Raw genomic sequence first — 17,019 nt, 5'->3', positions numbered from 1 at the left:
TGGAATTTCAGGTCCTCAGGCTACTTCACAAGCACAAGCTCAAGTTCAGTTGAATGTTGCAGCTAATCAGACACCTCAGTTGGCCCCTCAACAGGTTGTCCAGTCTACAGGGCAATCTAAGGAGTTTCAGAATTTCATGGATCTTAAGCCCCCAGCTTCACCAACTTCTATTGAACCTCAGAAGTTCATTGATCGTTGTGAAAAGATATTGACTACGTTGGGGCTGAAGGAGACTCGTGGTGTGGAATTTGCCACTTTCTTATTCTCAGGCTCTGCAGAGTCTTGGTGGATTTCGAATCAGAGAGGTAGACCAGTAGGGTTACCACCTATTACTTGGTCAGAATTTTTAGCACTGTTTAAGGACAGGTTTATTCCATTAAGCAAGCAAGATGACATGAGACGTCAGTTCAATAATCTGCGGCAGGGAACTATGACCGTTACAAAATATGAGGCCAAGTTTACAGATTTATCCAGGTATGTACCTTATTTGGTAGAGGATCCGAGAGAGAAGGTGAGACGATTTGTGGATGGACTTGAGCATCGCTATCGTGGTCCTGTGGTACGAGATGTGCGATATGGTACCTATTCAGATGTAGTTGACACTGCTCTCCGTTACGAGTCCTATCTAGAGATGGACAAAGTTGAGCGTGAAAGCAAAAAGCCACGTAACACAAGTGGTTTTAGTGGTGCTCCATTTGGGGACAAGAGTGGTTTTTATCGTGGGCAGTCCAGATCTACTCAGTCAGAATCAGTGGTGCAGTCTTCTAGTGGTTATTCCGCTAGACAGGGCCAGCAGCAGATGCAGAGGAAGGGTAATAGCTCATATCAGTCAGGTTATCATCCGAGGTGTTCTAACTGTAGTAGAAATCACAGTGGTCGTTGCTTTGGGGTAGATGGGGCTTGTTTTACTTGTGGTGAAAAGGGGCATATTGCTAAATACTGTCCTAAAGGAAATTCTGGTGCTAGTCGAGCTACTACACGGCCGCAGGGAACTACTACAGCTACACAGGGTCAGATTCAGCTAGCTAGGACCGCTCCACAGGGTGCTCGTAGACAGGGTCAACAGGGTGTACAGGTTGCTCAGGGAGGGGTGGACCGCCGAGATTCTTTGCTATGACAAGACAGGATGTCGAGGCATCTAATGCAGTAGTCACAGGTATTATTACTATTGGTTCTCATGGTGCATATGCTCTTATTGATCCCGGTTCTACGTATTCGTATGTATCTCCTTCTTTTGCTATATTCTTAAAACGGGGAGTTGAGTCTATTAATGTGCCGTATGTGGTAGAAAGTGGGGGGGGGGGGGGGGGGGGGGGGAGTACATTAGTGGATAGAGTTTATAGAGATTGTGTGATATCTGTTCAGGGCAGGGACACCGTAGTTGATCAATGTGTGTTATCGATGTCCGCTTTCGATGTGATTATGGGCATGGATTGGTTGGCATCATGTTATGCATCGGTTGATTGCTATGCTAAGCTTATACGTTTTAATTTTCCTGGAGAAACTTTAGTGTGGAAAGGCATGACTCCTGTGACTCAAGGAAAAAATAATATCTTATGTAAAGGCACGCCGAATGATTAATCATGGGTGTTTGGGTTTTATTGCCACTGTTCATGATACTCGAGCGGAGAATGTTACTATTGATAGCGTTCCTGTTGTTCGCGAATTTGCGGATGTTTTTCCTGAAGATTTACCAGGCCTACCCCCGATGAGAGAAATCGAGTTCAGCATAGATTTAGTTCCAGGGACTCAACCTATCTCTATTCCTCCATATCGTATGGCTCCAACTGAGTTGAGAGAACTGAAGGCTCAACTCCAAGAGCTACTTGATAAAGGGTTCATTAGGCCTAGTGTATCACCTTGGGGTGCACCTGTGTTATTTGTGAAGAAGAAAGATGTCACGATGAGAATGTGCATTGACTACAGGCAACTGAACAAGGCGACTATCAAGAATAAGTATCCATTGCCTCGTATTGATGATTTGTTTGATCTTGTTTGATCAACTGCAGGGTGCTACTCATTTTTCCAAAATCGACTTGAGATCAGGTTATCATCAACTGAGAATCAAGACTGAGGACATCTCCAAGACAGCTTTTCGGACAAGATATGGGCACTTCGAATTTTTGGTGATGTCATTCGGGCTGACTAATGCCCCCGCAGCATTTATGGACCTCATGAACAGGGTATTCAAGCCATACTTAGACCATTTTGTGATTGTGTTCATTGATGATATTTTGGTCTACTCTCGGAGTGAGGCTGAGCATGGACAACACTTGAGAATTGTGCTACAGACACTTAAGGAACGAAAGCTTTATGCCAAGTTCTCAAAATGTGAGTTCTGGTTGAGCACAGTTTCCTTTTTAGGACACGTGGTGTCCCGAGATGGGATTCAAGTTGATCCAAAGAAAATTGAAGCAGTTCGAGATTGGCCTCAACCCACTACTCCCACAAAGATACGCAGCTTCATGGGACTAGCTGGATATTACAGAAGGTTTGTGGAGGGTTTCTCGAAGATAGCTGCTCCATTGACACGTTTAACTCAGAAAGGTGTAGTATTCCAATAGTCAGATGAATGTTCAGAAAGCTTTCAGAAATTAAAGACTGCATTGACTACGGCTCCGATTTTGACCTTACCTACTGATGAGGGTGGTTTCACCATTTATTGTGATGCATCTCGAGTCGGGTTAGGTTGTGTCTTGATGCAGAATGGTAAAGTGGTAGCTTATGCGTCTCGACAGCTAAAGAAACATGAGAAGAATTATCCAACTCATGACTTAGAATTAGCCGCAGTTGTATTTGCACTCAAGATCTGGCGTCACTATCTTTATGGTGAGCCGTGTGAAATCTATACTGATCACAAGCGTTTGCAATACATATTCAAGCAAAGAGATCTGAATTTGAGACAGCGACGGTGGTTAAAGTTACTTAAAGATTATGATCTCACAATTTTGTATCATCCTGGTAAGGCGAATGTGGTGGCAGACGCCTTGAGTAGAAAGTCTATGGGCAGCTTGGCCCAATTTACTGCTGAAGAATAATCTATGGCTAAGGATATTCAGGCATTAGCCAACCGCGGAGTTCGGATTGATCATACAGTACAGGGCAGGATACTTGTAGTTATGGTGGCACAATCGTCCTTAATAGGGCAGGTCAAGGCTTGCCAATATGAAGATCCCCGTCTTGCTAGACTGCGAGATCGAGTGCAAAATGGGGGCGTTAAGTCATTCTCTATTGATGGCGAAGGCGTGTTACGTTGTCATGGTAGACTGTGTATTCCTATGGTGGGTAATGTGAAGCAACTAATTCTTGAAGTGGCTTATAGCTCGCGATACTCCATCCACCCAGGTGCTACGAAGATGTACCAAGACTTGCGTGGATTATATTGGTGGAAAGGTATGAAGGCTGATATTTTGAAACATGTGACAAGTTGCTTAAATTGTCAGCAGGTCAAATATGAACATCAAAAACCCGGCGGAGTAATACAAAACTTGATTATCCCAGAGTGGAAGTGGGAAAGGATTACGATGGATTTCGTAGTTGGTTTGCCGAATACTTTCAAGAAACATGACTCAGTCTGGGTGATTGTGGATAAACTCACCAAATCCGCTCATTTTATACCAGTTCGGGTTACTCATACCGCAGAGTAGTTAGCAAATATTTACCTTCGTGAGATAGTACGACTTCATGGTGTGCCTATTTCTATAATATTTGATCGAGGTGCACAATTTACTGCTGAGTTTTGGAAGTCTTTTCAGAAGTCGCTGGGTTCACAGGTCGAGTTGAGTACAACTTTTCATCCACAAACTGATGGACAGTCTGAGCGAGTTATTCAGATTTTAGAGGACATGCTTAGAGCTTGCGCGATTGATTTTGGTGGTCATTGGGACGATCAGTTGCCTTTGGAAGAGTTTGCTTATAATAACAGCTACCAATCGAGTATACAGATGGCGCCGTTTGAGGCTCTATATGGTGGCAGGTGTCGTTCACCAGTTGGATGGTTCGAACCGGGCGAAGCACAACTATTAGGTCCAGATCTGGTTCAACAAGCCTTGGAAAATGTTGCATTGATACGAGAACGGCTTCGGACATCACAAAGCAGACAAAAGTCCTATGCAGATAAGAAAGTACGTGATATGGAGTTCATGAAGGGGGAAAAAGTCTTTTCTAAAAGTATCCCCTATGAAAGGAGTTATGAGATTCGGTCGGAAAGGTAAGTTAAGTCCTAGGTACATTGATCCTTAGGAGATTTTGGATCGAATTGGGTTGGTGGCATATAGACTTGCTTTACCTCCAAGATTGTCTGTTGTTCATCATGTATTTCACGTGTCTATGCTAAGACGATATGTTGGTGATGATAGCCATAAGATTCAACCAGAGGATGTGGAGCTCGATGGAAATTTGACTTATGAGGAGGGTCCGATATCTATTCTTGATAGGAAAGTGCGACAATTGAGGTCGAAGAAGGTAGTCTCAGTCAAAGTGTTGTGGCGTGATCATCCAACCGAGGAAGCTACTTGGGAGTCTGAGACGGATATGTGAGATAAATATCCTCAATTATTTGATGCGACAGGTATGATCTAGATCTGTTCGAGGACGAACGTTATTTTAAGTGGTAGAGAATGTAATAACCCAATTTTTAAATAAGGGTTTAGTTGGTAATTTTAGCTCAAAGGAATTTCAAAGAAAAGAAATTCGTAATTAGAATTAAAGAGAAAATAGAAAAAGAAGCAATTTAGTGGGCCAAGCCCAAAATGGAAAAGGAAAAGGAAAAAAAGAAAAAAAAATGGGGGGGGGGGGGGGGGGGGGGGCTTTAAAATTCTGATGGCTAAGCCATCAGACGTGAATCACTAAATTGCTGAAAGAAAAAAAAAAAAGGGAAACCTGCCAACAGAAGGAGAAAAAAACCAGTGGGACAAAGGGAAAGAAAGGGACAAAAAGAAAGGAAAAGAAAGGATAAAAACAAGAACTTTCATCCCAAATCATCAAGGTAATGACTCTAATCTTTTATTTAAGTTTATTACATAATTATGGGTGAATCTTTATGGTGAAAACATGGGAATATTTTGAGGAATTGAGAAAGTTTAGCTCTAGGGTTCTTCAACCAAAATCATTGATTTGAAAGGGCAAATAGCGTCAGATTTTAGACTTCTATATATTATTGGAATCCTCTCGTTAAGGCCTTTCCGAAAACATAAGTCTTGTCGAGTTTTGAACACATTGACCAGAGGGCGTTTTCGTCCTTTAAAATTTGACTTTAACCGTTTAAACCTCTAAAAATATAGAAGTGGTTTGCCCTAAGGGTTTTGACCATTCTAAATCCGTTTTTGTGTAGTTTGAGGCAATCCGGAGACTCAAGAATGCAATTTTGATTTATTGGGAAGTGTGCTTGAATTTTGAATTTGAGGTAAGTGAGACTTTAAGCTTTGGGTACTTGCTTTTCAAAACCCGTTTTAAATATATGTTTTGTCTACCTGGTCCATGTGTTGGGGCGAGCGTGTGCTTGGCAGAATCGGTGGTCCTTAAGGCCAACCGCATATACTATATTTTCAAATATTCCAAAACTCTCTTTATAAATTATTTTGTGATGTGATATAGCTGTGAGCCATGATATTAGGGCATTGTGTATGCTTCCCTTAGCATTGTGTATGCTTCTTGATTATATTGGGGCATTGTGTATGCTTCCCTTAGCATTGTGTATGCTTCTTGATGATATTGGAGCATTGTGTATGCTTCCCTTAGCATTGTGTATGCTTCTTGATGATATTGGGGCATTGTGTATGCTTCCCTTAGCATTGTGTATGCTTCCCTTAGCATTGTGTATGCTTCTTGATGATATTGGAGCATTGTGTATGCTTCCCTTAGCATTGTGTATGCTTCCTGACATATTTGGCACATTGTGTTTGTTGCCGTGAATTCATAGTGTTGACTAATTCTTTAACTGCCAATTATGACGGTTCATAGTGTAAATTGTGTTGAGATATATAATATATTTGATAAACAGTGGTTTGGACCTTGGTTGCTATTATATAATGATATATTCAGGTGCATAATATTTTTGTGTTTGTTGTGTGTTTGTATTTTCTAACACTTGTTCCAGGGGTATTTGAAGTGGCGGGTCGAGGATCTTACTGGGTTATATTTATGTATAACTCACTCCTTACCTGCATGTCCATGCAGATACTGTCGTTGAGAACGAGGCTGGTAATTGAAGACTTCGTGAGTGAATTCTGTTGCTGAGGTGAGCCACCGCATTGTTCGTGGAGGCAGCCATTTCAGCTTTATCTAGTTTATTTCTAGTTATTTCTTTTATTTTGGATTTACATGCCCGACACTCAAACTCATGTAACTCTGTTAGATGCTCCATGATCTTAGCGTGGGATGTGGGCTAGAGATTCTTTTTATCTTAGCGTTGGTTGGTTTTCATAAATCGATTATGGATTTGGTTGACGACTATTTCGCAGTTTTATCATTAGTAACGTTGTTGGACCTGCACTTATTTTCTTTTAGTGCTTTTGTAAATGATTAAGAGTATGATATATGGTTCGCCTGGCGGGTGGTGTTTGCTGGGTGCCAATCACGTCTAGCGGGTATTTTGGGACGTGACAATAAAAGTACAGCTACAAGTTTCTAGGCCTTCTCTCTGCAGGATATAAATCATCCATAAAGTGATACATTTGTCCTTGAACTCTGAACGTATATATTCCATGGTTTCTTTGGGCTAGATCTTTATCGTAGCTGACACCAAGTGAAGTAAAAGTGAAGAGATTGTTATACGTTCTAATGTACGTCTGAAAGTGGTGGGATTTTTCAGAAGTTCCGACGTATAAATTTCTCAGTGCAGGTGGCATTCGATGAGAAGTTAACTTAATTATACTAGTGCCACAACAAAATCCTGCTGGTTCGTTTTTTTTAGCTAAACAAAATTCACAATTTGGAACTTTTTTTAACGGAACATAATCAGAGTGTAGTCAAATAATATTAGTCATATTTCTCTTATTCTTTACTTTTCTCTTATTCTTTACTTGACCTGCATATGTCGAACAACCTTAAAAGACGAAAAGTGGAAGAAACAAGGAACAACTTAAGCAAAGTTTTATGTTCATACTTACTGGCAATTGAAACTTTTTCAGCAGTTGGGGCATGCAACGCATTTGAGGTGCCTGATGTCGAACCTGATTCAACACAATTATCGAGTAAATCTATGCACATAGTAAACATAGAAACAAACGATCAATACAGATTGAGAAGCTTACCTTCTTCAAAAGATCGAAAAGGATGAACTACTTCTTTGCCCTTTTGAAGCACAGTTGGTGCTGTAAAAACGTCACACTCAGCGACTACTACTGGAAAAGTATCTGTAAGCAAGGAATAGCAACACATATATAAGGAAAAAAACAATTAATGAATTTGATGTCCTAACCTGTTTTTGAAATAGAAGAAGAGCATCCAACATCAAGATTATCCTGGCTAACATATATTGGTTCTACAGGATTGACAGAGTTTGTATTTGGAAGAAGACGTGTAGTTGTTGCTTCTCTTTTTTTGAGGCGCCGCCGCAGTAGAAGTGCATTTTTTTCAGCCGTCGGCATATCGCGATACATTTCACGTTGTTTGGCATTCTTATCATAAACCTCTGTCGTTGTGCAAGGACGCTTGCTTGTTTGCCGAGGATCCATTGATAAAGAAACTTAATTTTTAGAAGTGCAATACTTCAATCACTTTAGCAACCTACAGTGCAGTAAGTATTTTTTTCAGCCGGCAGAAACAAATGCGAAAGACATGGTAAAGAAACATTTAGTACACGCCAAAACATAAGGAGTATCAATAAGTTAGATAAGTTGGTAATTATTACGCCTTTAAATGTGAGGTAGTAGTAAATAAAATTATAATGCCAACGCATGCTAAGATTCCATGTTGGAGAAAGTTTAAGAAAGTTTAAAAAAAGTCAGCCTGTTGACATAAACAATGATGTCCCTGATAACGTATTCATGCTTAACACTGGTGCAGTATTTGCAGTCATGATCTTACAACTCATGAGCGTAGACAGAAACAACACATAAATATCCTGTACAGCCAAACCCCAGTAAGAACGATGCTACAAAACACTTTCCATTGGTTTGTCATGAATTGAAATGTTTTTGGAAAGCAGTGCAGTAGCTGCAGGTACTAATCTTTGATATTAAAATAACAAGTACCAAATATAAAAGTTAACACAATCATTCTGTGACAGCTAAGCTTATTTTTGTACCTTATGCAATACCATTTGAGAAAACATATTTGATATGTATTCATGGAACTCCAAAGTAAACTAACTTCTGAAAAGTCAAGAACACGCTGCTAGAGATGGAAAGAGATCACTCTTACAAACTTTCCTCAAGGAACTGTTAAAATTAGGGAGCCTCAAGAGAAGCAGGTATTACAATTGAAATCTTCAATTCACAAAGGGAAATGGAAGAATAAAACCTTACGCGCAATACCGCAGCTATGAGCTCTTAAAATAACAGAACTGTGGCTGCTATAATAAACTGTAAATAACAGGCACCTGTACTGGAAAATAACCACTTCTATTTGCTAAAGTAGGTATCACATCTGCGAAAGCTGAAACTGGCATTAACTTTTCAATTTCCTTCAACCTATTTCTTCGCAAGTCTCTCATTACCAACTAAATTCAGAGCCAATTAAGCTATGCTATTTGTACAGTCAAGATTGATCAAGTTGTCAGCATTTACAAAGCATATTGAACAGAAGTGAAATAAAAATATTGGAAAACAAAGTGATCAGTTAGTAAAACTAAATTAGTAAAAAGATAGAGTAAGCAGGCAACCATGAAATCTAACTATTTGAAGGTATATTGGTTGAGTTTCCCTGGCCACCAGGTAAGGAGAAAGGTGAAAATAACTAGTTTTCACACTGTAAAACCTCATAGCCCCCCTTTATATATGTACTGATATGACACATCAAGTGAGTATCCTAGGTTATAAAACTGTTCAGAAACTACTTCTATCATCCAAGTTTTATTGTTTAATCTTTATTTCCATTAGTGCATGCAAGAGTGTAAATCGATATATCTATTCTTATCTAATTCTGCCTCTATGATTTTCTAAAGGGGAATTTGTGCGTCTCGATACAATTTTAGGAATACACGTTCACCATACATATTCTGATATTTTTACAAAGTTAAAAGATGTCGTTGCCATAGCAAGAAGTTAAAAAACTAACGCAGGCAGCTCGGAGCTTTTCAAGCCTAAGGATGTAAATTATTTCGAGAATTTTTAGCCTATAATTTGATATGATGCAAAGTAAGCAACATAAAATGAACCAAGAAAAGAGAAAAGAGCAGAACAAAAGGCGTCGAAGGAAGTAGATGGAGAAAAGGGAAGAACCAGACGAAGAAGCAAAGGAAAACAATATTATTAAGTTGTTTCACACATATTATCGAACACCATCGGTGCATCAGTGTGGAAATCACGCATTTATGTAGAAGTGTGCATTCATGTGGCACAAAAAAATTTCATATGAGAGCATAAACGTATGACTTTCTCCTTTAATATGATGCAACTGGGTGATCAAAATGCAGATAATTCCACATGACTGCGACTTTGCTCACAGAACCCGACTTCTAAAAACTGAGCTACCGAATAATAAAGCAAATACCTCACAGAGAAAAAATGCTTTTAGAATCAAAGTTAATGATAAATATCACATATTTGCAGGCATATGAAGGAAAAAAACCATAAACAAAAGCGAAAACTGGAAGCGGAGAAGAGCAAATATTACCACAGCAGAGGATTGACGAAGGTAGTAGGCTTCAAATCTAAAGTAGAGACCGATGAAGTGATAACAACTATGATTCCGAAAGACCACCGGAGAACAACGATGACAGAAAATCCACCAAGAAGAGCGAAACGGAGGAGGTTTTGAGAGAATAGATATTAGATATTATGGGAAGCGGCATTAAGAAAGGCCAAGCGGTCACTGTCGAGCTGTGAGGAGGAGAAATCCACGTGCTAGGCTGAGAGCGTGGGGTAGCACATTGTTGAATGACGCTGATATTTACATCGGCAGAAGGGCACATTAGTAAATTCAGCGGCTGACCCTAAGTAGGTGTAGTTAGTGGCTCATATATAGGTAGTAATATAAAGCTAGGCAATAGAAATATAACGTGGCACCTCTTTTTTGCCCCTTTCTTCATTTTTTTTAATTATTTTATTTTTAAAAATTCTTTCCATAACTCACACCTCTTCATCCTCATAATTTCTCCTCTTAATTACTTCATAACTCACATTAATGTTACACCTCGGAAAATTTTTCCGTTCGAACGCAAGTAAATGGACTAGTAATGCATGCAAATGGATGTGGACGATTAAAATGAGAAGTCTAAGAAATATGAAAAGTTGCAGATTTGAAATCTGCCCAGTGGTCGTAAAGTGCAAAATACGGACCGTAAATTGGTATACGGTCCGTAAACTGGCAGTCGTAAATTGACATGCAAGGTTTCAACTTTCTGCCCAGTTGAGAAGTGGTAAAATACGACCAGGAGGACGGACCGTAAAGTGATTTACGGCCCGTAAACCATGGTCGTAAATCACCATGTTGGCAGCCTGAGTTTTCTGGTTCTGTTATGGTTAAAGACGACCACGAGAGACGGTCCGTAAAATGGAATACGGACCGTAAACCTCCATGGACGACCACTGTTCACGCAGCTCAGATTTTTGCAAGTCATTAAATAAAGGGACCAACACTTGTTTTATTTCATTACAACATTACACCACTTCTTTCTAAAACCTCTCTCTACATTTATTATACAAGTTTTCAAGGATATTTAAGGATCAACATCATAAAACAAGGTGAATCAAGAGTAAGAACATCATCAAAGATCATCTAGGTCAAGAAATCCAAATGGAGAAAAACTAGGGTTTTGCTCAAAGTGGAGTATTATCAACCAAAGCTTGTTCCTACAACTTCTAAGGTAAGATTCATGATTTTTACATGATGTTTAAGATATTGGAGAGTTGAAATGCATGGATTGTAGAAAATATAGTCAACTAGGTCATGAATGATGAATAGTGACATTTTGAGGAATAGTTTGAAGCGAATCATGATTGTTGTTGTGTTGTGACATGAATGTGTTATAAATGACGATAGGGCCATGAAATAGACATTGTATATGAACGGACGAAGTTGGGTGTTGTGACCATGAATATGGATGAATGGAAGTGAATTGAGAATGTGGATAATGTGAATGACTAATGGCTATTATTATGATTGTCACGACCCAACCCCGTGGGCCGCGACTGGTGCCCTACTTGGACACCCATACAGACAAACATATCAAATCGTAACACACTTATCCAAATCGAATCACATACTGCCACAAATCATATCAAACTGACTTAGACATATTTCAAACGCAAACGTATATATATCAAAAAGCCGGCAAGGCTGTCAAATGTATCAAAAGCCGACAAGGCTATCAAATGTACCAAAAGCCGACAAGGCTATCAAATGGCACAACGGCCCAAAACACATATACGAATGCACGCCGACAAGGCTGCCATAACGAATGGGATCATACCAAACACACTCGTACAGAAGTAGGCACACACACCCACAAATACGTCTACAGACCTCTAAACAGACCAAACTAATCATATGGCAGAACAGGGCCCCGCCGTACCCCTGAACAAATATATACATATGCATCAAACAAGTATATATACCAAAATGTAGGCTCCGGAATAAGAGGAGCACTCCAAACAGCAGAAGAGGGTGTCCTAAACTGGTGGATCACCAAACTGTGCGTCTGTACCTGCGGGCATGAAACGCAGCCCCCCAAAGAAAGGGGGTCAGTACGAAATATGTACTGAGTATGCAAAGCAGAAAATACAGGAACAAATCTGAGGCATAAACGAAATAGTAGTACAGAACATAAGTATAAATCCAACATATCAAAATGTTTACTTTCAAAATATAAGTCATGCATAAGGTACAGAAGAATATGGTCGCCCGCCCGTCGATGGCGCCATAACACAGCATAACACCAGAATGTTACAAATCTCCGTATCCCCGTCACATATCACATCACAACATAACGCCATACACAGCATAACACCAAATATATGTGGAACCCGACCCTCTTTTGCGAGTAGCTCGGTGAACCATAAACACAGCATAACTCCGGAGTATATCAAAGTGCGCACGATAACAGAACCGGCCCGGGAACCGGCGAAAGATATAACAAAACGCACGAGTAGAGTCATGAGTAACCATATGCATAAAACCATTATCATAGACTCAAATATAAGTAAAAGACCATACTTGAAATTCGAAATGATAATCATACCAAATTCTTTCAAAAGTCGTCTGAATTACATAAAGGAAAGTCGCGGGACCCACGGACGGGTATTGACCCGAGTCGGGCCCGCCTATGGAAAACATACTCATTATACATCATGCAAACTCTTATAAAAATATTGGAGCAATCCGAGCCTTTCTATGAAAGATACGGCGTTTCGTAGTTACGGAATTCTTTAAAACAACTTTTTGTACAAAGTTTGGAAATCAATGCTTTCGAAGACATAATGGTTCATACTTCATCACAACATACATAAGAATGCCAAGAAATATATATAAGGATCATAACGTACTCGGATTTCGAATTTAGAATTTCCTCGAGGCTCGTGATATAGCCTATTGAAAACTAAGGCATGCCAAAAGAAAGAAGGGTTGCGCTTTACATACCTGTTAGCGGCTATTCGTAACCCGTTCATCTCGTCGCTCTTTTAGCCTATTTATATAAAAGTAACGTTATTGTTAGTAACTATATTATCTAGTTTTCAAATCCATAGCCTATTTCTTATCGAACCTATATTCTAGCTTATACATATTCTCTTTTAAGATTTTCTATTATCTAAAATTTAGCGAAAATCCGGCAGCACTTCCCCTATATATTCACCTGTCCAAAATTTCCAATTGCTCTCCTGTTGACACAGAAATACCAACAACAACATATGGATACAATTACATTTTCAATTCCTTCAACTCAACACGAACAACAACGTGTTCATATCAACAAAATTTTAACTTTAACTTTCTAATCCTTTCGCCATATAATCCATGATAACAGCAACTTAAAATAATTTTTTCGTGCCTAATTAGAGCAGCCCCTACACGGCTCAATTCATCTTTCAACATCAACATCCACAACTTTTTATTTCCATCATATATCCATAAACTTATACATGTTAAAATTGCCTCCAAAATGTGTATAAAAGAGATCAAACATTACCTTAATCAACTTGGCTTCTTAACCTTGCTAATCACTTGAATGTTACAACAATTTCACACCTCAAATTTTTCTTTTTCCCCAATCTGCCTAAAATAGAATAAAACATGTTGATGCTTGCCAAAAGAATTCACGTTGCTGGTTTAAAATACTCCATGTGAATATGTAATTTCATATGAGAATGAATCTCGTGCAAGAAGGTTGCTGCCCCAATTCCATATGATTTTTCTTTCCAAAAGAGAAATAATGTTTTGCTTTATTCTTTAGAAAGAAAGAAAATGCACTGTACGTTGCTCCTCCCTAAAAATTGAAATCTGAAATTTCCTTTACCTTCAGTAGGATATATAAGAAAAATAGGTGAGTAAACTTACCTTTATGGCAGTGGGGCCCACCCAATTAGGCCTTGTGTTTTGCAACAAGTCTAGATAGATACATATAGGTGGTAATAGTCATCAGTTTCTCTTCAGCCCATGCACCCACGTGGACTAGTGCTACCACATTAAGCCACTAGTTCATTAATTGTTCCCACTAAAACTAATTTAATAAATTACCCAAGTAATTAATTTCTTAATCTCAATTCATTTATAAAGTAATCATTTTTAATACACTCCATAGTCATTGTCATGATCATGTGACATAGCAGTAGTCCACAGTCCCTTTTTGTACACACAAAATATTATTTCCAATCACCGTCATTCACTTTCGAGTCTTAAATAATTTTCGGGACCTCAAACTTTTATACCATGATCTCTTTATTTGCATACTTGAATGTGACTAAAATTCCATATAGTTCGTTATAACTTGTTCAATTTCTAAACTTTGACAAAACTTATTTTCTCCGATTCGTTTAACCTCCACGACACTTACTTATCACTTGTTAAACATAGCATAAATACTTATAACGTCATAAGTAATATTGTCCTTGAACTTATGTCAATTAACTTACGACAAATCCAATGCACAAAAATGTGGAATTTTAACAAATTCACGCACTAATAGTACGAAACACTTATCCTATCAATGTAATGTTCCTTATATTTACTAAAATTAATGCCTACCATTAATCCACGTAGTCACTACACCTTTTAATAGTAGCTATTCCATCCTTGCTGTCCCACTTAGCATTTAATATATAATACATATTTTCCAACTAAAAGGACTTTCTATATGTTACACTTGTAAACAAAAAGCACCATATGCTTCCTTCTATATTTTCATCTAGTAGTCACTATATCTAATTGGTAACATAGTATTCATACGGTAATAATATAGCAATGGTGCATATATAAATATCTATCATACGTATTCTTCAATAATTCTCATAATAGAAAAAGATAGATTTTTATAAGAGAAAATAATTTATGTACCCATAACAAATAAAATCTCATTTCTAAATGTCCTCATACCGCACACATAATTAAAAATGTATCCCAGAAGTAGTAACAGTAATAACTATAGAAAATCATACTTATCAAATATTTACTAAAAGGGGTTTACTTAAAAAAAAATACCATATCAAGACCATATATAACAGTTTCAAAATTCATCAAACTTATTCCGTTACTAACGTCATTGAACTCGTACGCCTTCTAACTTGTGAAAATGCGGGATGTAACAATGATATTAATGAAGGTATAAACGCTAGCATTGGAAGGGAACGTACAAGTGTAAAATAGTCCGACGAAAAGGTATGTAAGGCTAACCCTTCTTTCATAAGGCATGGTTCTTTGGCCAAACTCTTAAATCCTCCATATGAGTATGTTGTCTTCAAATGATTGATATTCCGAGCTCATAAGCTCACGATCCTTGATGTGTACTACGATTGTACTACGCACCTCGTACGACAAGTAAGCCTATGATATAGAAGTAACGATAATGATAATGATAATAATAATGATGCTAAAGGTGCCTACGGGATATTATACTTACATGTGCCTATGAAGGGCTATAATGACACCCCGAGCTTATAACGCCGGGTAGGATATATGTATATGAATATGTATAAAGTATGTATACGATTACGAAATGCGCGCACACCTCTGCAGATGGTACGGATAACCCTGAAGCCTTGGTAGGGCTAGGTATGAGTAACCTTGAGCCTTGGTTGGCCAAGTATGTATGAAACACCGATCCTATGAGGTCGGGTATGCTATGTAAATGCTATATGTATATGAAATGACTATGTATAAAATATGAATATGAATGTGATAAGACTATGTATATGAATACGAATAAGGACATGTATACGAATACGAGCACAAGTATGGTACGAGCACTACTATGAAATACGTATGAAAAATGGAAAGTCCTACGAAAGGCAGGTAAGTACTATGACGATGATATTATTGTCTCCCCTCCTATGCTATTTCATATGTTGTTCATTATGCTTATATATCGATGTTGATCATGCTTTACATACTCAGTACATTCTTCGTACTGACGTCCTTTTGTTGTAGACGTTGCGTCATGCCCGCAGGTGCACAGGGAGACAGACTTGATCCATAGCTGCTTATCCAGAGATTGCATAGCAGAGCTCCATTTCTTTCGGAGCCGTAGCTTTTGGGTACTTATTTTTTTGTGTATGTAATTAGGGCATAGCGGGGTCCTGTCCCGCTCATGTGATATGTCCGGCCTTGTCGGCCTATATTTTGTATGTCATTTTGTTGGCCTCATCGGCCCATGTACATTGTTGTGCACAGATGCCTATGAGGATTAAAGATGTTGTCATCCAATGGGACTAGTTGATGAATGAATGGAAATGCATGTCTAATTACGTGGCTCACCTAGATGTAAGCATAAGAGTAAGCTAAGAAGGTGCTCGAGTGGTCTAGCACCGGGTGCTCGTCGCGGCCCCCTAGTCGGGTCGTGACAAAAGTGGTATCAGAGCAGTTCAGTCCTAGGGTGTGTCTACGAGCTGTGTCTAGTAGAGTCTTGGTTATGAGTGTGTGATAAGTTGGTATTTTACCAACTTATCTCTTCTTTAATCTTATATTTTTGCTATATTTGTTTGAGAAAATAGTGTATTTAATATCATTTACATCTATTTTACAGGTCTTATGTGATTTAGAAGTGATCAGAAGAAACCAAGTGAAAATTTAGTCAAAAAGAGGCCAAATGGGACAGTTTTGCAAAACTGTCCAAACTGGACAGTTTTGCAAAAACGGGACAGAACTGCAAAAAACGGGCAGAACTGCAAAAACTGAAAGTTGGGGCATATTTTGTCATTGTTTTGACTTGGAAAAATCTGGGCATAAAGAGAGGCTTAGGGCAACAAAACATGATCATCTTTGGCTCAACACAAGTCCTTGGAGGCTAGGATTTCACACCAACACATTGGAGGAGAAGATTGGAAGCACTTTAATGAGATATTCTTAATCCTTTCTTCAATTTCTTGTTTGGTATTGAATATTTATGTGTGTAGTATTTCATTTCAATACTTGAATCTCGTTTATGGAAGTATTCTTGATTAAAGTTTGGATTGAATCTCTTGTTTTGCTTATGTGTTGAATGATTTTATTCCTAATGAAGTGAGTTATTGTTTCTTTAATTAATCTCATTTTGAATGATTCTTAAGGGAGTAGCTAACCCTAAGACTTGCCCATTTATTTCGGTTTAAACTTGGAAGAGGCAAACTCGGGATTGGGAAAGATTAATTAACAAGAATTTGGGGCGTTAACCCTCATCTAATGGAAATCGACCTAGGAATAGGCGACACCACTTGTAGCCATATTCGG

The 17,019-nt window shown here is 38.6% G+C and overlaps 1 long non-coding RNA gene across 1 annotated transcript; it reads right to left on the bottom strand.

The window, feature by feature from the left end:
* Positions 1–11,270: 11,270 nt before the first annotated feature.
* Positions 11,271–13,719, bottom strand: LOC132638584 (uncharacterized). The gene is made up of 3 exons (XR_009581810.1): positions 13,289–13,719; positions 12,742–12,787; positions 11,271–11,809 (listed from the first exon to the last, which is right to left on the bottom strand). It is a non-coding gene; the product is annotated as an uncharacterized LOC132638584 (long non-coding RNA).
* Positions 13,720–17,019: the final 3,300 nt, after the last annotated feature.

This window comes from Lycium barbarum, chromosome 4, assembly GCF_019175385.1.
Source record: "Lycium barbarum isolate Lr01 chromosome 4, ASM1917538v2, whole genome shotgun sequence".
Classification (NCBI taxonomy): domain Eukaryota; kingdom Viridiplantae; phylum Streptophyta; class Magnoliopsida; order Solanales; family Solanaceae; genus Lycium; species Lycium barbarum.
The sequence above is the reverse complement of the archived record's forward strand: the minus strand, read 5'-3'. Positions and strand labels throughout refer to the sequence as shown.